The sequence below is a fragment of the Malurus melanocephalus genome, unplaced genomic scaffold, assembly GCF_030028575.1.
Source record: "Malurus melanocephalus ecotype Western Australia unplaced genomic scaffold, MMel_1.1 scaffold_3, whole genome shotgun sequence".
Classification (NCBI taxonomy): Eukaryota; Metazoa; Chordata; class Aves; order Passeriformes; family Maluridae; genus Malurus; species Malurus melanocephalus.
In genome coordinates this window covers 6,892,704-6,915,909 of record NW_026623235.1, presented here as the reverse complement: position 1 = coordinate 6,915,909, position 23,206 = coordinate 6,892,704, and the positions used below count along the sequence as shown (strand labels likewise).

The 23,206-nt window shown below is 40.6% G+C and overlaps 1 long non-coding RNA gene across 1 annotated transcript in view; it reads left to right on the top strand.

Moving 5' to 3' along the window:
* Positions 1 to 11,234: 11,234 nt before the first annotated feature.
* Positions 11,235 to 23,206, top strand: part of LOC130574365 (uncharacterized) — a 12,499-nt gene continuing 527 nt past the window's right edge. The window contains exons 1-2 of the long non-coding RNA XR_008965429.1: positions 11,235 to 11,398; positions 19,289 to 19,390. This is a non-coding gene — a long non-coding RNA (uncharacterized LOC130574365). The remainder of the gene's footprint in view (positions 11,399 to 19,288; positions 19,391 to 23,206) is intronic.

Genomic DNA, 23,206 nt, shown 5'->3' with positions numbered 1-23,206 from the left:
TGAGGGGGCTGTCCCCGCTGTCCCCCGCTGCCCCGCAGCACCCCGGGCAGGCGGCGGGGAGAGGCGGTGCCCCTCAGATTACGGGCGCCTTCGTGCCCAGCTCCCCCTCAGCAAAGGGCTTCACCGAGGGAAAGGGCAGCAGGGCTTCCCTGCTTAGAGCCCCCTTTCTGTTCTTTTCCCTCCTCCCCCTCTGTTTGGAAAGGATTGGTAAAGACTTGATTTGYAACGATTTTAAAGAATTTTTAAAAGATCTTTAAGTGATGACACCGTGGTAGTCAATTTATCTCTCCTTTTCGAAGCTGACTATGAGTGACAGTTTAGCAGCTGTGGAGATGACACTCAAGGCAAGTTTGATGCATTTAAATAAAATTTAGAAGAAATCTGAAKAAATCATAGCCTAGAACATTCATCCACAACCATTCCCCCTGTTTATGTCCCCCAAACAGAATCGTAGAATGGCTTGGGCTGTAAGGGAACATTTTAGATCACCTAGTCCACCCCTCCCGACATGAACTGAGGGACAACTCTCATAGATCAGGTTGCTCAGAGCCTTGTCCGACCTGACCTTGAATATTTCCAGGGATGGGACATCTTCTCTGGCAACCTGTGCCAGTGTTTCACTGTATTCTTTCTATTAAACTTCTTCCTTATATTTAATCTAAATAATCCCCCCTTCAATTTAAAACCATTGCCCCTTGTTCTATCTCCACGCTCCTGCTAAAATGTTTGTCCAAGTCTGCACTGCAAGAGACCCCAGCTTGATTGAAGAGATGATGACATTATCAGGGCAGGAATCAAGCTGCACCCCAAGACACGCAGTGTCTGCTACATTGGCTTATGTGGGAGCTTGCAGTGAGGTACAGGATGCTGTATTTAAAAAGCCAGAGGGCTTTTAAATACAAGAATCTCTGAAGTGTCAGATGTACCTTAAGCTGTCTACAACTTGGGATCCAACTTTGTGTCCAAGRGAGCGCATGTCTTACACATGCAGGTAAGGTGACACCTCGCATCTTCCCAGCAAGGTGAGGCAACAGTCAAATGGATCTTGGTGTCCCCTCAGGAGATCTGATAGTCCTGCATGACACAATGGATGTCAGCTTTACCTGCAACTGTACATACATATATGAACATTCATTACTGATGGGCCAAGATCTGAAATAACRTACAGTGTGGGCAATGGGAATCAGTTATTTCTATGACTAAGGAATAAAACAAGGGGTTATGGGAGGCTTTTTCCAAATGTGAACCCTAAACAGTTTCAAAAGCAAGACTGAACCTGGAGAGAGTGACAAATTATAATTGCAAACTCCAGCTGATATGCTGGCAAATTCCATCCTGCTTATCGTGTGTGAATGTAGATCAGTGAGGAAAACTGTGCCTCAGCCAGAGCAGCCAACACGCCAGTTGACAAAGCCCAACACAACATGCAGGGAAGGAAACTTCCATTATGGAGAGTAAGAGGGAAGATGATACAAGAATATTTGAGGCCATCTGTTGTGTTGTGGGGCCCACTGGTGTTTCATGGAGTGGAATTTGCTGGAGGTGAGCTCTGCTCGTTACAAATTCCAGATGGGAATTTGCRTGGGACTGTAGCAAATTATACCTTAGTTTTCAAACTCTTCATCAGGAGGGCACCTTGACTGCTGCTTCTGAAGGACTTTCTTGTCCAGACACTGGGTTTCTCCACACTGAAGGACTTATCAAGCTGCAGTCTGAGATGGTTTTTTTATCTGCATTTTCCTTTGCTTGTCAGTGCCTGGTAATGATGGACTTTGAGGTCTAGAACTGAGGACTCCCAAGCACTTCCAAATACAATAAAAAACATATTAAGAGTTTCCAGCTAGATTGAATTATGTTTTATACTTATTTTGATGAGAACCCTCAAAACTATTGCCTTTCTCTTCASTGTCTCTGAGAGTTTAAATGCAGTGTGGTACATTGTTCTTTTGGACCTCCAAATGAGTGGGGAMGATTGGGGCCACAGAGGACCATGATCACAATCAGGCTCATCCTCCTACAGCAATTCTCCTGCGTGCACCATCTTACCACTTTCAGAGAGAAAGTAAGGAAAACATTAGCAGAGATCTAATGGGATCACTTCTCTTCACAAACAGTGTTGATGGAAATGAAGGAACCACGGGTTTAAAKGTCTCCTCACCATCTAATCCCATCTGATCCTTGGAGATGACCACATGGAAAGGTATGGAAACCTCTAATCCTGGTGAATTCAAAAGGAGGAGTGAGGATTTCAGGAGCATACAGGCAACTGACTATTGCCTTTTAATTTCTGTTCATTTTCAAATGCACATACTAAAAATCTGCTGATCCCAGTTCTATGAGATTTCTGTCTGAGAAATAACACTGTCATATTTGGAAATGGGAGATCAGGACACTCTACACCTCTTCTGTCTGAGAAATAACCCTGTCACATTTGGGAACAGGAGAACAGGACACCCTACACCACCTCAAAAGGGCAATGAGAGGGAGTGGTTTCACCACCAATTTTCTCTCCTACAACAAGTTTAACGGGGGTGTTCATGGGCCTGGTGATCAAAAGAGAAGTTAATTCTCTGGGTTTATGTCCAAAATTACTCCCTTCTGCAGTATCACTGCTTCTGCCTCTCCCCACCTCTCCTGTGCATCTGAATCTGTTCACAAGCCCCTTACACCCCCCTTAATCCCCCCTCCTCTTCTCGTGGTAAAATCAGTCCTCCACACCAGGCTTCAGCTGTTTTTTGGAGCTTGTCTGTTCACATCACTGAGCAAGGGATGAAGTAATGAAAACTACAAGCTGTGGAAATTTGATCTCTCTATTCTGTAATTACTGTTCTCTGAAATCTGAGAATATATATTTACTTTAATATTCTTGCAGAGGAGGGAAGTATMCCCAAGGCATAAAGGAAAGAGACAGAGAACTAGGAAGAAGGAATAGATGAAACCATTTGTACTTGATTAAATGTTATATACAGTAGTGAGTGGATCTTGCCTTTAAGGCTGACACAAAATCACAGCATTGAGCTCATCTTGGTATTTAGAAGCAGTTAACACTTGCTCTTTGCAATGTACATTTATATATAGTCATTTGAAGGTGAGGAGTTGTCATCTTCTGCTTTCCCAACACATAATTACCAGTATTTGGTGTTTCATGATGATATATTGGCTTTTACTTAAGAGCATAGATCTTGGAGTCTTGTAAATGCAGTAAGAATCCTAGTTGTCAGTCTTAAAATAAAGTGAAAGAAACTCAATTTATTGGTCTTGAAAWTAWCACATAAAGATATAAAATATGATAYGATTAGAGYAAACCCTAAGGGGTCAAAATCTGAAGTGAATTAAAATATCTGCTTGAATTTGTTTTGGACTTGTATAGAACTTCTAAAAATGCCATGATTTTGGGAAAGCAAATTGGCACATGCTATGTGAAAACTACTATTGCTGTTGCAATAGTATCTAATTTGGTAGTTACTATATAAAGCAGAGTCAGTGTCTGCCATGAAAAGCTTAGACTCTATCTTCTATGATTTTACTGCTCAGATAGAATAGAATAGAATAGAATAGAAAAGGTCAAGTTGGTCATTAAGCCCACAAGGACTAAAGGACTAAGGAAACTCTAGCTTTCAGTAGCGTAACTATTCAATGTTTTGCTTTGCTGGTCCTCCAAAACCTGTGAAAGAAAATGTTCAACAAATGTCTTTCCAAAACTCTGGGGTTTTTCTTTCTTATAACATTCTGTCACATATGTGTTCATTGTGTCCATTGTCTTTCTGGCTCTATTGTCCCTTGGATTTCCTTAATGAAGGAAAAATAATTAAAAAATTGCATAATCAAAAAAATGCTGCTAACAATGGTCTTGTGTTTCAGAGCTATCTGAATGACAAGACCTTTTTTTTTTTTTCTGAACCAATCTAGTTCAAGAGTCACTGCCTTCATCTGCTTCACATATTTACCATAAATGTAATCCTTGCTGAAATATCAGTTGAGTAACAATAAAAGTCTGACAGCTGACTTGCCTTCAGAAAAGCAGCCAAATCAACCTCCCAAGATTTTCTCTACTGTTTTCCTCTCTAGGAAAAGCATGCCCTGAAGTAGTATATCTTGGGGCATTTCAGAAGGCTATTTTTTGAACCCTGTTATTCCTGGTAGCTTGGTATCACAAAGAGAACCAAAACAAAGAACACAAAGTACAAGCTTCCGATTGCCATCGAGTAAAGGCTGATGTATTTCAGGGAGAAGCCAAGCTATTCTATAATGCTCTCACCCTTATGCTTTGCACACTATGACACTGGGGCCTCGGCAGATGTTGTGTGTCCTGTGTCACTTCTCAGTATTTCTCTAAGTGCTAGAAGATCTTCGTGAAGAAGTGTCTATAAAGAAAATATTCTTTATACGTCTTCTTATTTTCCCCCATGGTTTATTAATTATATAAAAGGAGAATATGTTATCTATTTCCCAGTATCCTCTCTCACTGTTCTCAGGACATTCACAGACCTAGCCAAGTAATTAACACATGCAGTTGATTTAATTTCATGTTTGCTTGSTGCATGCAACAAATTTACCCTGTAAGCACTGGGTCATCCCTAGGGAATATAGCTTTTGTTACAGCTTTTGCTTTTATAACCTTCTGCTGCTATTGAGAAGATTTTCTAAGTTATTAAAAAAGTCTTACAGACCAAAAGTTAAGTCTTTGAATCCTGCCTAATTTAGGCCTGGCCCTGCAAATTGTTACAGGGAATTTAGCCAAAGTACTAAATGCAAAATCTAAAGAGAAGGAATTTTTTTCATTATTTAGTCAACAAAGCTGTGAGAAATTTAGGATTTTCTGATATTCTGACTTGCTTATTTTTGAAACTTATCTGAAATATGCATGAAGTTTTTATAGCCTTGGGCTAAAACACGTTTCTTTTGCCTGTACCAATCATCTTTCATCAGAGAATGACAAGCAAATTATTTTTAATGCAATCTTCTTCTCTCTGCTTGTAGGAGCAGCTCTTTAGTTTGAATTACAAAAATCTATCATTGACTTTTGAATGAAGGCTAAAAACCAGATATTCACTCTTGCTCTGTCATAAGTGCAGAGAAAAYATACATTTCCAGAGAGAGGTTTTAATCATCAGCCGTAGCTACCTACATCCCAAGGCCAGCAGGGACTCTAGATGATAAAAAACTGGATGTTGAATTTGCAGATGGCTTAAATTAGGTGAGATGAGTCAYATCACAGGATTCTTAGAGTATCTACAGCTCATACATGCTTCCAACAGCCAAACTGTTCAAATAATTGGTCCTGTTAGGAGTAATACAAGGAAGTATTTGTATCTGTATGCATCTAGGATCTTTCTTCTTCTGTGGACTGCTAGAAATAAAACCATYTGCAAGATCTTTCCTAGAGCTTTCACCTGCTTCTGAAGAGATGACAACAGTAAGTCAATGAAATCCAGAGCACCCCAAAGGCCTTAAGGATTTTGATTTCACTGACTAATCCATGGTTAGAATGTCTAAAATAACACAGTGAAGAGCAAGTTTGTTGTAAATGGCTTACTACATCTTCCTCCATCCCAGTCACAGCCTACATCCAAGATAAACCTGAGAGATACAAGGGCCAAAMAGCCATAGGTCACTTTCCACCCCCTAGCTCAGCTCATTTCTGACAGAAGGCACTTGACAATGCAAGTTAAAGCCAACACCACTGGAAGTTCCCTCCCTGCTTTAGGGAATTGGATAAGCTCCTTTTGCAGCTGCTCTGGTCCATCAGAGCAGAACAGAACAATTAGGCTCTGTATCTGATGTAGAGAGCCCTGAGCAGGCAAAGTCACAGTTAATAGAATCTTTTTTKCACATAAGACTAAATACTTATTCCTGACCTTATTTATATTAGTCCAACAACCAACAGTGCTTCAACCTACAGTGAAGCTGAAACTGGTTTTAACCCATATGTGTGATCTCAGAGTCACTGAAATCAGATGTAAAAAACACCAAACAAATCACTTTCCTGACTAGCTAGAATTACACTTTACTGTATATTCCAGTGCCCAGGCTGAATACCTCTCCTCTACAAAGATTCTGTGTAAATTAAAAGCTCAAGAGAAGTCATTCCAATCAATTGGATCAATGACACAGCAACTAAAACTACATCAAGTAGGGCCTTGATACAATAAACTACGACAACTAGGAAAGGAGTTGTTTGATTTTATTGGGACATTGATTTGTGAACTAAAGTTTCCCTAAGTTATCTACTGTAACAGATTGCAACAGCTACTTTAGAGACATTGCAAAGCTCTTCTGGGTCAATGATCTAAAGTATTTCTAAGTTGTAACCTTGAAAGAATCTCCTTTAGTCACTTAGCCACAGCAAAACATACATTTAGTGGACTACCTTTAGCTGTAATTGTGACTTTGCTTGAATGTACTTGTGTTCCACTTGAAAAGGTTGCTCACCTTTCCTCATATTGAATATTGTAGAATCATTGAATGGATGTTTTGGGTTGGAATGGACCTCAAAGATCCAAACCCCCTGACATGGGCAGGGAAACTTCCACTATATCAGGTTGCTCAGAGACCCATCCATCCTTATCTTGAACACCTCCAGGTATGGGGTATCCACAACCTCTCTGGGAAATGTCTTCCAGCACCWTACCACCCTCACAGTTAYGAACTTCTTTGGAATATCTAATCTAAACCTGCCCTTAYTCAGCTTAAGGCCATTCCCCCTTGTCCTATCACTACATTGTGAAAARTCCTTCTCCAGCCTTCTTGTAGGCCTACATTCAGGTACAGRRAARTTCTTTAAGATCTCCCCAGARCCTTCTCTTCTCCTGGCTGAACTGYCCCAGCTCTCTCATCTTGTCTTCATAAGAGAGGAGCTCCTGTCCTGTGATTAAWTCRTGTCCCYCCTCTGGGAGAAAGTYCATGTCTTTCTTGTGYTGGGAGYCCCAGAGRTGGATGCAGGACTCCAGGGTGTCACAAGGGCAGAGTAGAGGGGAAGAATCACCCCTTTTGACCTGCTGATCATACTTGTTTTTGACACAGCCCCAAGTGCAATATTGAGTCATGYTGAGCTTTTCACCAACCAACACCCCAAGTCCTTTGCCCCAGRGCTGCTCTCWGTCCATTCTTCACCCAGCCTGTGWTTTTGCTTGGGATTGCCATGACCCAGGTGCAGGAMCTTGCACTTGGCCTYGTTGAACTTCATGARGTTTACATAGRCCCACSTCTCCAGCCTATCTAAATTCCTCAGGATGGCATCCCTTCCCTACAGTGACTTGACACAACTTAGTGTGGTCAGAAAACTTGCCCAGTTGACAACAATACATTCAATATCCTTCAAATAAGACCCAGTATTTTTTTAAATATCCTTTTTCATGAGATCTAGCATCTTAAAACTGGTTGTCTAGTTAAAACTAGTTGTCAAGGTTCCCACTATTTTAAAGAGAATGTAAGGAACATCTGTCGTGTAATTTATTTCACCTTCCTTAATCAAGATAGGCTGAATTACTTTGTTGAAGTAGATTTCTATAAGGAAAGAAAAGTGTTACCTTGGACTGYCTGACATTATATCTTCAGTTGCTTTTATCTCTTTATAGTTCTTCAATATTCTAACTCACAACTTCAGCATTAACTCTGGGCCATGAGTCATTGTCCAGTTATTGCCCTCAAGTATTAGGGTGTTGTAAACCATTGAGTTGTCTCCAAGTTTGGTACAGTGTCTCTCCTGTGCAATCAATGCAGTCAACAAAATACTTACAAAATAAATCAGAAAAACAGATTCCATAATGTTTGATAAGCCACATAGTATATTCATTAAAATACTGTCAATCTGTTTTCTTAGCTAGCAACTCCATGCACATAATGAGGGATCTCACCTGCATGGTCAGGACAGATTTTKCCAGCAAGCTTACACACCATAGTGACCAGAACTTTGGTACCAACTAAAGGGCAGTTCCTCAGGTGATAAAACACTGCTCCTTGGTAGGCACACAGCTCTTCTTAGTTGTTAAAGTCAAATGAGTCAAAGTGGAGGACCTGTATTTTGTCACAGTTTCACAGGAAAGTGGAAGAAAGTCTGGGCAGGGAAATCTGTAATTACACATGGCTTTCTTCCCCTTCTCCAACAAACAYCAGGCCTACCTCATGTGCTTGTGGATGGTAGCACATTCTCATAGRCATGTAACACAGGGACTTGCAAAAGAAATAACATGGTGTGTGTTCAGGAACACACTTGTGTTTATTATCAGTGGGCACCAGAGCAATGAAGAGGAGAGGAGACAATTAAGTGAAAGAGGAATGCTCACCCAGGGACTCTGTGGGCATGTGTTTCAGGCAATGAGTTACAAAGCTTCTGGAAAGTCTACCCTATGGGAGCATATGGACTTAAAAAAATAAATAAGATTTGTTGTGTATATTACAACATGACCATTTTCACAGCAGTCACCTTGTGACTCTGATGACAAATCCTCACTTGTTTACATAAAATATGGAACATGAGAATTACAATATCCTCAGATTAATATCCATCCATAGCTTGTTTCACTGGTTTTGACATAAAAACTTTTCCAGGCACTTGTTTGTTCTATCAGTCCCCTGAAAAAAAGAAATGTTTTCCCATAAAGCACCCTGCAACACAACTGGAATCTAAACATCCAGCAAGTGACAACATCCAATTATTGCCCAGGTAATCCAACAATCTCTGCAGGAAATGGTACATAAGATGCTAAGAAAGTTTAACAAAGTAAGCTGGAAAATTTCTAGACATAAAGAAGATGATAGAGGATTCATGACTGAATTCTTCTCTCATCTCTGATAGCAAAAATAAAACAATCTAGGCAAATTCCAGTCAAAAACTACAAACTGTAAAAAACTGAGTTATCTTACACTTACTTTTGTATACAAAAGACCCAGAGTGCCCTGTAGGCTGCACTTATAAAACTGAGAGTATTTTGATGAGAAGTTTATCCTCATGCCTTCAGTTGGAGGATAATATTACAATTGTAGGRGAATATATTGCAACTATCTCTGAAGAAAGATTGAAACAAAAAGGCTTCATCTGGTGATGGGGGAATTTAATAATGGTGCATCAAATCACTTTGCAAATACWCCTCTAAAATTCTGCTTCTCTGCCTCAAATTCAGGTTAGAAATAGGAGCAACCGCAGAAAAAGAGCATCTGGAAAACCCATATTTATGTAGCTAGTACTGTTAAAGATAATATTATTTTATTATTGCTATGGTATTACAGGAGTGCCTACATATTTCCTCTGAGATTTGTCTACTGCTGTGTTGGATGTATAAATAGGATAAGGTAGTCCCTGCTGAAGTCAACAGAAAGATCCTTTGRTAGAATTTAGATCAAGCCACAGATGTTCTGAAGTTCCCAAAAGGTAGCTATTCATAACTTCTGTGTCTCTCTTTAAATTCACATGGGGGGGACTGACAAACAAAAATATCGATACAAGATTTAACATGATGCAAAAGATCTGTTAGAAATGAKGGTAAAAGGAGGATAAAGGTAGGTGTATCCTGGAAAGAGTGATATTAAACCAGATGCTGCACTTCAGTTTTAATGTATTTAACAGCCTGTGGAGCATCCACTTAGCCAGCAAGGTCATTCCATCTTTGAACTCATGTCAGCTCAGACTTGGGAGTATGGCTTAGTTAAATTCCATGTTCTCTTCTACTAACAGTGCAAACATTCTCCACCCTCAAAACAGCCTCCAATGTTTGTCTTTATCATCTTCATATAAATGTCAAACATTATTTGCTTACATTTGCATAGAGCCTCTCTGCTTGTCACTATGATTAAAGAACTAGTATCACAGCTGCGCAGCACAACCGGAGGGGCAAGGAGGAAGAGTCAGTCTTTTCCTCTCAGGCAGAAAATATTGTGGAATTGTTGGCACATTGGGTAGGTGCACTTGTTCTGGGGAAAGAAGGGAAAATSTGTGCATCAGAATCAGTAACAGAAACAAGGCAAGTGAAATGATAAACTGCTTGTTCCCTAAGGGGAGGAATCTGCACATCCTTTTCCTTTCTCTCCCATTGACTGATTGTATAATTAGGCAGGTCACTTCACCCTCTTGCCCAGCATTTCCCCTTCCACAATTTATTTCATGTTTAKATCTTGATGTCTTCAAAGAAAATTTCCCTCCTATTCTATTTTTATATTGCACCTAGCACAAACTAGCATCAGCCATTGTTTYATGTSTATTTGCYGAAATCTAGAAGGTTATTAAGAAAAGGAAGTTAAGATGCTTGTGGGAATAGATCAGTAATTAGGAAGGATGTGAACACTTTGTATAAAGAACAGAATATAGATATTTCAGATCCCTTTGAATTGCAGGGTGAGGTCACTGAGCAGCAAAGGGAAGCTTATCCTCGAGCCTGTTATGTTCCTCTTGTGTCTGGAAGGACTCAGAGGGATGGTACTTGCACAGCTCAAGAACAGTTGATCTGGCATTGGTCAGTCTTGCGGCAGTCTCCATCTTTTTGCTAATACCTTGTCTTTATGTAGTGCCACTTGTCAGTAAACTTCATGTGCTTCCCATTCTCTGCATAATTCCTGAACACCCTGAGGCTCAGGCAACTGCAGTGCAGTTTGGGACAACTCCATTTGCCCCAGCCTTGAGGGCAAAAAGGCTGTGCTGGTAATGGGCATTGAGTTGGAGGTGGTGAGCTAATACCAAACTACAGCAGAAAGCACTGATGGTGACAGCGTGTGCTACACTCGTTAGGCAATATGGCCACAATATGGAGCTGATTCTAAACTTAAATAAATCCTTCCTTAACCTGAAACACGACAGTTTGATATCTCAGTGAAAACCTTTGTCCCCTCTAGAAGGGTTGCCAATCATCTCCTAGCAAATAATTTTAGACTAGTATTTTTGAACATGGGTGTAAAACCTCTAGCTAATGCAAATGCCTGAGCATGAATTCAGGTGAGTCATTTCAAGCACACAGATTTAAGAGAAGATCTATTTACGTCTGTGTTTATTTTAATTTTGATAGGTTGGTGCTTTCCTGTGATGCTGACACTCCCTCTGTAGCATTCTTTATGACAGGAAATTTCTCATCTGTAAACCTGTTCCATGCCACTGAAAGTCTGTATACTGTAATAATAGTGGTCTGTATACTGGCTAATAATAGTGGTAAGAAGTAGCACCCATTTTCATTTGAGTCCACACCCTTTTTGCTATATGTTATTGTGACATCCTCCTTTCTCCAAGGGCCTGTATGTGCTCATTCAAAGTCTACAGGAAGATGCTGGATGATGTTCTCTGTAAATCTATCCCTTTATCCCTCCATTCCCATGTGTGGATTCTCCATTCCTGTGATAATTTCTGAAACCAACCTCTGCCTCTCCCCACCTTCATTTTTGYCAGGTCTCACTACTGCTGGATGCAGATTTCCAGGTGAGGAAATAATATTTTCTCTAGTATTTTCTGCTTTTTTCAATGTTCTTCCTAGCTGCTGGGTTGATCTTCAGTTACCAGCCCAGGGAGGGAAGGCAGTACACCAGCAAGCCAAGGGTGCTTTCTGCGATTTAACAGACTCTGGTCATGYGCTTGCAGCATCCTCAAAGTGCCTCTGTGTTCTGCTTTTGCCTGGGATAGAGTTCATTTTCTCCACAGTTCCTGGCATAGGRCTGTATTTTGGATTTGTGCTGGAAGCAGTGTGGTGACACAGGAATGTTTCATTACTGCTGAGCAGCGATGACACAGAGTCAGGGCCTTTTCTGCTCCTCACCCCACCAGTGAGGAGGCTGGGGGTGCACAAGGAGCTGGGATGGGACACAGATGGGATAGCTGGCCCCAGCTGACTCAAGGGATATTCCATACTGTATAGCATCATATAAAGCTGGGAAAGAAGAAGGAGAGTATTTACACAGTGAGTATATTCTTCCCAGAACACTGATATCTGTGATGGAGCCCTGCTTTCCCTGYGGGTGACTCAACATCTGCCTGCCCATGAGAAGGGGCAAATCAATTCCTTGTTTTTGCACACTGCTTTTGCTTTACCCAAAATGTGTCTTTATCTCAACCCATGAGATTTTCAATTTTTTATTCTCTACCCCATCCCACTGAGGGGGAAGTGAGAACCTGTGTGGGGCTKAGTTTCCAGCTGGACTTAAACCACAACACTCTGTCTTCTGGTTTATCCATAGGACTTTAAAGAATTGGGAATCAGCCATGATGCCCTCTCAAAACAAGGGCAAATACAGTAAAAACTTTGCTTTTAACTTCCTGGGGAAGCTCAAGTGACTTCAGAGAAGAGCTGTGTAATTTTTCCARTCTTCACTGCTTTATGTTTGTGTTAGTCCTGATGTATTCAGGTTTCTCCTTTAGCTTTTTCTCTCCTGCACATCTTTCTTCTGGACACTCAGCTCCAAGTGCTCTCTGATAGTTGCTTGAGATTTGTGCATTGCTGTCTTGCACAAGAGTGGTCCAGATTTGCTATCAAACACTGTGCCAGGAATGTGCTTCTGGGGAACTCCTTTAGAGAAAATTAAAGTGCTCCATGGCAGGAGCACTGTGCCAGAGTTTAAATCTGTAATTGAACACAAATCTGAGAGCACTGTGGCTGCTGTGGGGCTGTGGCTGCTGCCTACCAATTACCTTATGTAACCAAATCAGCCTCCAAAGCAATTGTTGGGAGCTGTATCCACCTAAAACCAACCCTTTGGTCTCAKCTGACCCATTATATTCTTTTGACAGTCAGCAGAAAGCTTTTGGTGGTTTACTCAGCCTATTCATCTTAAGCATCAAAATTGCATGTATATGTAACTAAATATTCCAGGGTCTCTGTATTGTTGAGGCCAATTGACACATAATTGTGTCAGCTCTCACAGGTCCAGAACAGAGTAGCTGAAAGAAACCCATGCCTAGGACCAGATTCAAGAAGATTYAAGTCCCAGTACCTGGGTATGTGGCTTGGCTTTTGTGCATGAACTCCTGTTCATGGTGTCCTGGATCCAGAAGGACTTTGGATGTATTACAGCTGTGCAGTTTGGCCTCTGCTTCAAGACAAAGCACCATCAGACAAGAACTTCTCACCCTAATTTTTACAGCATAGTTTTTCTTTGGACAACAGATCCCYGTCGCCTTCACACTCACAGTTATTCTGGAGATGACATATTATTCATGCTTCCTGTTAAAGCTGGCCCACTGTATGGAAGAGAATTCAAGACACTTGGGTGAGGTAAAGGAAGCAGAAATAAGTCTGGCTCCACAGCCTTGTGAGATCACTCACTTGGCAAAGGACTCCTGAGTTCCAGTTTTTTATATAAGGGATTATTCATGCTTTTTTTTTCTTTCTTTTTTTCTTTTTCTTTTTGGACAGTGGAGTATTCGCCATGCAATTAATAGGCAGACAAATGGAGCAAGCTCTGCAGTCTAGAAGTCACTTCTTCTGGACTATTTTGGACTCCTTCTCTATGCACCTATCACTTTGCCAATCATTGCAAGGCCTAAGTCTTCTCTAGGGTCCACTCTGCACTTTATATTATATAAGAAGCCTTTTAATTACTGGATAAACAGAATCATCCAGTCACAAAAGAAGATGCCTGAACAGAAGGACCCACTCCACAGACCACATGATAGCAGAGTATTTGGGTCCTGAGCAACATTCCATGCCCGGTTGTCACAGCATCCAACCCTTGTGTGTCTCCTGCTACCCTAAGCAAAGTCACAGCCATCCTTGCGTGAAGGATTTGTCTCTGAAAAATTGAGAGAAGATGGTCAGCAGCACAATCAGCCTGACTGCTGGAACTGTCAGTCCAGCAAAAATCTACCCCAATAAGGTCATTGTAGCCTATTAGAGAAGATTTTTTTGGCAGCTTCTCATGGTTTGTGAATACTAATCATTTGCTAATTGTCTGTCTCTTTGATGGAATTCTGGACTCTGCCAAGAGGCWTTGCTTTAGGCACTGCTTTCCACTTAGTATGAGAACTCAAGGCCAAAACTGCTCCTGATAGATTCCCCATGGAAACTGATCGGCTTTAATGAGATTGTGCTGTTTGTGAACCAGGAAGAAGTTTGGCACCAAGATCCTGATTGTATAGATTCATGAGCAGATAACTACAAAGGACCATTAAGACACTCTAGACATTTACAATTACTCAGGAAAGAAAATAAACTTCCTGAAAGTGATGATGCTTATCCAAATAGTCTTTAAAAAGATRTGCTAGTTTAAGAGAAATGGGTTGGCATACGGTGCTTTCCAAACCCCTACTTGCAAAAGGCTCTGAGCAAACTCACCCACAGCAGTGGGGTTATGGCAAACTGGGCTTCAGCCCGGGTGTGTGGCACCTGAGTCATAAGGGAGGGAAGCTGGCTTGCCCTGAGCTGGCAGCAGGCTCACCAGGTCCAGCTTAGCCCCGCTKCAGTCACACAGAGTCTATCAGTTGTTAATGTGCTGAATTACCTTTGCCTCACACGCTGTTCCTGTGCCTCAGCATCTCCACTTCAGCTGGCCAGGCAATGTTGCTTCTCCAAGATGCATTTCCCTCTACCCGTTTTTCCTTTAAAATCAGAGGCAGGAGCTGTGTCTGTACATACGGTTTCCCTTCTCCAGCCATGAAAAAGCTGAAGGCTGATAACTTCCCTTTTCCCATCTTAATTTAGGTGAGAAGCGCTTTGCTAGAGACAGTGACCTTTATTTCTCTGAAAATGCTGCTCACAATTATGCCACTGTCTAAATAATGTCTGTGGTTTTATTGAGGTGAATTCACCTCGTAAATAATTCCACTAAAGTCCATTACTGGTGAAACAAAGAATRGGGACAAACTTATTTACAGGAGAGATTTTCAATTTGAAACACTGCCTCATTTATTTTCCTTCCTTTACCTGTCCCACAGTAGGAGGAGAAATACARCTCTGGGAGAGGAAAAAAAAAGAAAATGAGCATCCTGAAAATATGAGAGCTTCATCTTTGGTCTTATATTCAGGAATACACATCTGAAAATTGGAATATTTTGGTGAATTAAGTTCACCAAGTTAGAAAAAACAGATTTATCTAGGATAAGTTCATTTTGTCCATTTTATCAGATGTAWAACACCAGACTCAGAAGACCTTGCCTATTAGGGACAAAGCACATCTAATGATACCCTGCAAAACTCTGAAATGGTATTAATGAAGACAAATGAAACTCAAGGGCAACAAATTTATTTCTAAGCAAATGAAATGCTTTTTATGCACATTTTTCACTGGACTTGAAAGAAAAAAAATCATTAAAAGCACCAGAATATATGCTTTATTGTTACTTTGAAACGTGAGTCATTAAAAACAGACATGCTAGCTAAGAAAATGAGTAGTCTTTGAAGGTATCAAAAAGACTTATGCTATAGATACTTATCTGCAGTTTTAGAACTTAATTTAATTCTTGCTTGCCACCATTTTTTAGTAGTTTAATTTCAGCAGTTCCTTCACAAAACTTAGAGTAGATTTTGTTCAGTTCCATTTCAAATGCTTCAGGGAATGAAATAAWTTCCAGAACTGTGCAGATAATTCTGAATCTTTCTGTGAGTGACAGGGGTAGTTAGCAAGAACTTGTTTTAATTTTTATTATTATCGTATTGTTAAGGTAAGCATACTGTCCTTCAGAGCAGAATAGCTGTCCCAAWCAATTTCTTTATTTACTAATTGCTAGAGGCTGTGTGCAACCTAAACACTTCATGGACAAATGCACAGTTGCAACAGCTGCTTTGTTCATGACTTTTTCTTTAGTCTCCCCTTTGGAGATCAGATCTGGTTTTTCAGGATCAGAATCTCTGTCATGTAAGAGTGCAATTGATATCTACTTGTGGTTATTGATTGTCTGGGGAAAAAAAAGAAAAAAACAACAAAACAAACCAAAACTCTATGCAGTCACCTACAGCTGATAATAYAATTCTGCTGGGCTGGAGAAAATAGATGATTTTGCAAGGATTAGACCTRCAGCCAGGACACCACCACAAGCAGAACTCAGGTCCTTCTGGAGAAAGAAAGATGATGACAAGCTGGGGTATTTGACCTGTGAACAGAGGTTTGCTCAGTCTGGGAAAAAGGAGGCACTGGGAGGGTCTGAAAGCAGCTTTCCAATGCTTACAGGAGGGGCGTTGACAGGCACAGCTATCTTCAGGAATTCTGCCAGCCCTTGCAGAAGGGGCATTCAACAGTAGATCAGGAGGTCCAGCATTCTCCCTACAAGAGTCCCCATATCATTTGTGGGGATTTCTGTGTAGACTGAATTCAGGCATGATGAAATTTTCAGTGATTTAAAAAAATCCTCTTTGAGTATTTCATATAAGCTCCACAAATAAAGAGCCCTCTGCTCTTCATGCACACTTKTATTTATTTTAACTCTTACCTGTATCATTTAGAGGACAGAAAATACAGGGAAGTGTGAGAGTCACAGAAACCATCTGAGTGTGGTGAAAAAACGTGAGAGGGAACTTTGGAAGAACCACATTCAAATAAGTTCAGATCARCTGAATACCCAGGAATCTCCATCATCTTTCCGTAAATCTGCGTTCACCTCTAGATTCAGTAACTTCAGCCAGCACCCTTCAGAACTGCCTCTAGATCCTGCCAAATAAAATGAAAATCTAAAAGATACTTTAACATTCTGTGGTTCTTTCAAACAATATTTCTCTGGGGTTGAAATGCCAGACTATCTACTTTTTGTGATTACTSTGTTTAGTTTTCGGTCACTTGCTTCAAAAAAGACACTGAGATGCTGGAGCATGTCCAAAGGAGGGCAACAAAGCTGGTGAAGGGTCTGGAGCACAGGTCTGATGAGGAGYTGCTGAGGGTGGTGGGGGTATTTAGCCTGGAGAAGAAGAATCTCAGGARAGACCTTGCCATTCTCTACATCTCCCTGAAAAGAAGTTGTAGCCATGTGGTGGTTGGGCCCTTCTGCTGTGTCTCAAGCCAAAGGATGAGAGAAAATTATCTTAAATTGCAGCAGAGGAGGTTCATATTAGATATTTGAAAAAAAAAAAAAAAGTTCCCTGAAAGGCTGTTTAGGTATTGGAATAAGTTGCCCAGAGTGTTTGAGTCACTGTCTCTGGAATTGTTCAAGACATGTCTGGATGTGCCACTTGGGATTGGCTCATAAACGATTATGGTGCTGCTGGTTTGGCAGCTGGACAAGATAATCTTCAAGGCCTCTTCCAACCATGATGATTCTGTGATTCTGGGATTCCTGAATGGTTGCTCCTAGATCCAGGAGACCTAAATGATTTTTATACACTTTTGAAACTGATGGTCACCTGGGACTSCATTATGGTGCTGACCATGGCCTTTGAAAAGACAATGCATCTCCAGAGGTCCACTTCTGCTGCCATCCATTGATTTTGAAGGTACCTGTTACTGATGGAGTGAATTTTTCTGGTTCTGTGTGATACAGAAGAATGTTCTYACTCTATGCACATTAATTTATAATGTGGGCACAGTAGGGACTACTTAGTGTTGACCTTAGAGAACTGCACTAGACTGTCTCCGAATTTGTAAAATGACCACTATTTGCTTCTAATATATACAGAGTGATTATGCCAAATGCTGGCAGATTTATAGTTTTCTGTACTTCATAAAAAAAAAGAACAAAATCTAAAGTAGTCAGGAGGACAGAATAACATCTGGACACACAGGCAAGCATTAAGTTGCCTTTCTAGAGAAGTCCCAGCAGTTACTTTCTTAAATAACGGTTAAAAAGGTTCTCTCAAATAATTTCCTTATAAATGCACATACTCCGAAGGTCAAGCCAGAGCCATTGTGAAATAGGCTTTAAAAGAAGCATAAAACTCCTGTCTGACACAGAGTCRGTGGCAATTGAAAAAGCAAAGACTGGGAAGGTTAAAGGCTAATTACTAGAAGAAATCTGGCCTGCTGGCCTGAGGTTTTYTGAGTGGGAGCACAGTCAAATTGGAGTTGTGGGATTAATTGGGTGAAAGACATTGTCACCTTGACATTCATGAAAGTACTTGAGAAGAGCACGGTTTGCTGATATACTGCGGACAGTTCATTTGAAYCACGGAGGTAAGATTTCTCTTTTCCACAAAGACTTCACCTTTGCTTTTTAATTGGTGTCAAATACAAAAATTAAAATCTCCAGTGTGRGAAACCATTGCACATATTTTCTAAAGTTTGTAAATGTCTCCTCCTGCTCTCACTGTAATATATGAAAAGTAAATGTATATCCCAAGGACAAAATTTTCAAACCCTTGGCTTAACAAAATGAAGAGTGTAAAACTTGCAAGCTGTAAGTCCCTTTGGAGCTCTTTGTGCTGTGGGAACATAATGAGCAGCTCTTTGTGCTTCTTATAAATAACTCTGRCATCCACTGATCAGCAGCATGACCTCAAGCCAGGCAATTCAGCTCTCTACTTCACTTTACCCAATAATTGTGACTATGGGTAAAGATGAATAGATATCTTATCATCTGGGATGACAGTTTGGCTACAGGGGAATCAGGTACAGTCCTATGCATAATAAATACTGTTTGCTGCAAAATTTCATGGCAGTCATATTATATCAATGTATGGAATTGTCCTTTCCTTCTGCTACACCATTTACTCATAATAATTCTTCTGCCTTGTGGGATAAAATACCTATTCATAAAAGTTTAGGCTTCAGGGTTCTYTTTCTCTTCAGGCTACTTTTGAAGCACTGTGTAGGAGATGCTTGGATAGTTTTGTAAACTGGAAGTGTAAATTAACATAGCTGATCCCTCCTTAATTGATGCTTCAGAATACCTCAAATTTCATATAAAGCACAGTTAATACAGTGAAGATCTATCTCTGATTATTTTTTTTTCACCTCAGCATCACACTGTAGTAGGAAATAAACGAGATTTCAAGAAATTCCCCAGTTTTGAAATCTGAATCCTGTCCAGCATGCAAGTCTCATTCCCATGCAGAAGCATGATAAGCATTAAGAGCCTGGTAAATCCTCAGCAGAGACAGCAGAGATCCACTCTGGTTCARCACTCTTCACAGATCTGCCAAAGCCTGCACTGGGTTTGTGTGTGATATGATAATCCAGTGATTCCAGAGGAGTCACCTTTCAAGGTGACAAAAACTTTGCATGTCTGGAAATTTAGTTTGATCAAGCATTAGGGAAGGACTGGTGGGGACAGCCTCCCCAAAACTGGACACAGTTCCCTGAATTCAAAATTGAAGAAAAGCTCTGGAATGCTTTTCAAGTGCTTTAAAAGAAATATGAATCCTCCAAATCCTTAATTGAGTTATGATTCTAGTGAAAAGGACTGGTCATTTTAATGAGATAAATTAACTCACAGTGTTCWCATCTGTTAAACCTGCAGTATGAAATGTTCACTCCATTGAAGGCAATCAATGTTTCAMTGCCAGTGGATGTGAGACCAGGATTTCAGACACAGAATATCAATGGCAAGTTATGTGGCTTGGTAAGTGACACATAGCCAAAGACTCTTCATTTTTCCCATGAATTCTGATGGGAATACACAGCACTGAATGCTGTGTTTTAGTAAARGCAAGTGCCTCACAGAGCATCTCAAAAAAGGTGACTTTGACCTTTAACAGAAGAAAGAAGAAAACCYATAACCAAATGAGAATCTTTCTGTCAATTCAAAATCTTCAGGAGGTGAAACATGCCCAGTTTATTCTGTTTTAAGAGTGTTTTCACTATTTCCCAGATAGAGGAAATCAGCAGTTAAAAATAGGAATGAATTCTCAGATTATTGATTAAAATTGAATTTTAAGGTTACAGTTCAAGTTCAAAGAAACAGTTTATTGGGCCAGAAATTCATTAGCATGAGAGTCCTACTCAGTCCCAGGTTGCAGATCTAACTTACCATAGCAGCTTTATAGAAAACAGGCTTTCATAAAATGTAAACAAAGAGTGATAGATGCACCAAAAGTCATGGATGCACAAAAGCCAGCACCAAAAATCAGAGATGGACAACAGCTACTTAAGCTAAAAGATAAAATTTATCAAATCAACAAACAYRTGCAAATTATGCTCAGATRTATCTAGTTAGAAACCAGAAGCAAGTTTCTGCTGTCAAAGGAGTAAATTTATTTATCAGCCTCCTCAATACAAAAAAATGGGAATAAACTTAAGATGGAGTTTGATAAATGTATAAATGGAGTCAGGGACAGCTTTAGGCACACACTAAGTATGCAGCTGCTAGTGCAGTACTAGGGTGACTAGAGCAGCAAAAATAATTGATCAGASTCCCTAGACATCACTATTTCTGAGCAGATTTGTGAGTCAAACTTAGTCAAACCTTTCATTTCTCCTAAGAAAGCCCCATGTCCCCTCCTGTCCCACTGCCAGGGTGGGAGCAGCTGAGGCAGAGCTGCCTTGGCATGAGGGAAGCTGGGCTGGACCATGGGCTGGAGATGTTCCCACAGACACAGTCCTTGGCCTTGGACACAGCGTGGGATGTGTCAGCGGTGTCAGCGAGCCCTGCTGGGAGGTCATGTTTGGGGACAGAGGCCATGTGCCACCTGTGTCTCCAGTGCTCAGGAATGGGGGTGTTAGAGCAGCCATCAAAGTGAAAGCTGCCCGCACTGACCAGAAATTAGAGCTGCCTGTGGTGGTCCACAGTTTTCTGTTTGCTTTTCAGTCCACATTCTTAACTTCAGTCCTCATCAAGTCAGTTCTGCCCTAGCCTCTTACATTATGAAAACTGATTTGCATATCCAAACAAATGGCCCTCGAAGGGAATATTCAGGCTGACAAAACATAATTCATGCTCATCCTTTTTAGAGCTATCTTTGCATTAAAGAAAGATTAACAAACAAAACCAAGGAGATAAAGAAAGAAATGTCATGGAACCACTGGGAATTTTGAGAAACTATTCAACCGTCCATGTACATTCACAAAGATGGGGTTGGGGGTAAAGAGATTTCCCAGTTGACACGTTTCTCCACTTGTGAACATGCTGAAAGATCACTCATACGTTTTCAATGAAGTCACTGACAGTCAAGAATGCTGGAGGCAACAGCTGTTGGAGATTGATTTACCCCAAGGCTATTTAATCTCTCAGACTCTCATAAGGATGCTTGCTAGGGGGGGAAGGTAAAAAAGCACAACTAAAAATTGTATTGCTTTCAGCAGCTGTTGTTATTCCTGAAAGCCAAGAATGGGTCAAAAAATGTGATGAAAGTCTTGGATTGTTATCAGCTATAGGGGTGGCCAGAGCTTACTGCTTCCTTTGGGGGTAGGATTTCCTTTGTGGAATGAAATACAGTAAAATTGCTAACTCCAAGAGGGCTTAGTAGCCTGGGAGTTACCGTGAAGTGTATCCATGCCTTGGAATTTCCAGAATTGTAAGTATATTATGTCAGTGTGGAGTGATACAGGTCGTGAAAGGCGGCCCTTGTGTTCAGTAACAGGAGCTGGGACAATTGAGCAGCAAGAAAAGATAACATAAAACATTCATTAAAATGGTGGAAAAAATCACTGAAAAGCAGAGTGCAGCTGCTGTACATGCCAGTTACTATTTCTGAATGGTCTCCTCCTGAGAAGCTGCAAGTTCTTACTAAATCACATTGTCCAACCATGCATTAGACATGTGAGACATTTGCCTACCTAGCTCAAAATGCAGCACAGGCATCTCCCAGCAGAGCTTCTTTTTGTAACCACATGTTTTCTGTGGTTTGTAAGCAGAACTTTTGAAACAGGGACTGCATTTTCAGTGGAGAAGGAAATAAATCAATATCTTTGGCTCACCAAGGGACTTCATTGCTGTGAACAYGTAGGATGCCTTGTGGCTTCTCAAATCCCACCATTGGGCATAAAACTTCTGTCTGTTCCCTCCAGCAGTGCAAGCTGTTGAAGACAGTGCTCCATCCTGGGTATTAGCTGTCTGTTGCCTGACATCCTTCCAAATCCCTCCAGCAGATCACTCAGGATGTGTCTACTTCAGGGCTTTAGTTTGGATCAAGGATACACTTCCCAAGCAAATCTCATATTATCTGTATTTATGGTGTTTTGGTTCCCATCATGAATCTGTCTTGGACACGAAGAGCCAGATTCCTGTCAGATAARGCTGGAGTGGGAGGTTTGCTTCAGGATCGTACCTCATTGCACTGCACAGCAAAGAGTTCTGCAAGACCAGATCAGAGCTAGTTCAGAGTAAAATGACCCTGAAAGTGAACATAGGCACTGGACCCTTAGTATCAGCTCTTTCATTAAGCAGGTTCACTCCTACAAATCCACAAAGGTTGCTGATACCGGCATAGCATTATAAATGTACTCAGTAATTAAAAGCCTCCTCATAAAGGGGGAAAAAAAGAAAGAAAAAAAAAAAAGAAAAAAAATCCCCAACATCAGGTAGTGGAACAATGTATCTATGGATGTAAAAGTCACAGTTAGCCTGAAAATTATTATGATCAGAGAATGATGTCTATTTTTCATGCCATTGCTGTCTCAGTTGTAGAAGAGTTCTCAGGAATAACACAAATGGCAACAAARGTAGAAGAATTAAAAAATTTAATCCTTTGGTTTTAATGGGCCTAACATTGTTGTAAGTATTCTTCAGATGCTAAAAAATGAGAAAACCATGGAAGAGATCATAATTTTGAAAACCAGGTATTGTGCTCCTACAGCAGCTAACAGTGCAGGGGATTTAATCACACCACTGCAGCACCAGGTTGTGGAGGTCTATACAGGACTACATAACAAATGTTTAGCACAGGGCCTTGGGATTGTTAATTAGTCCTGTGAACTTGATGCATAAATTAATTTGATCCAACCTCTTTAAAATGTTTAGTTCTGAGAAAAATATGAAGGGTAAATTTTGGTGAGTGGTTTTGGTCTATAGGTAAGAAAGAAACTGAAAATGTCAGCCCTGTGTGTATTTAAAAGAAGAGAAAAGTAAGTTTTTGTTGCTAATGAGAAGTTCTCTCTCTGGACAAAATAGAAATTGGAAAAAAAGAAGAAATTCAGAAATTAGAGAAAAAAAATTATTTATGGATCCTTTCCAACAGAATTTAGTAACAGTTCTGCTGATTACACCAAAGGTTGGATCCAGCAGTTTTGTTACTAGTTTCTATTTAGCAGCTTCACAGTGGTATGACTACACTGATGTCCAGCTCCTTTTTTACATCCACTTGCTGCCGAGCTGACAGTCATTTTTCACTAGTGATGGAATATACAYGTCCTGTAGAATGTTGGACCTCCCAAACAAGAAGTGCCATGCAAAGATTATTCAGTTTCTTAATTGCAGATAAAAAAAACCTAGAAAAGCAAC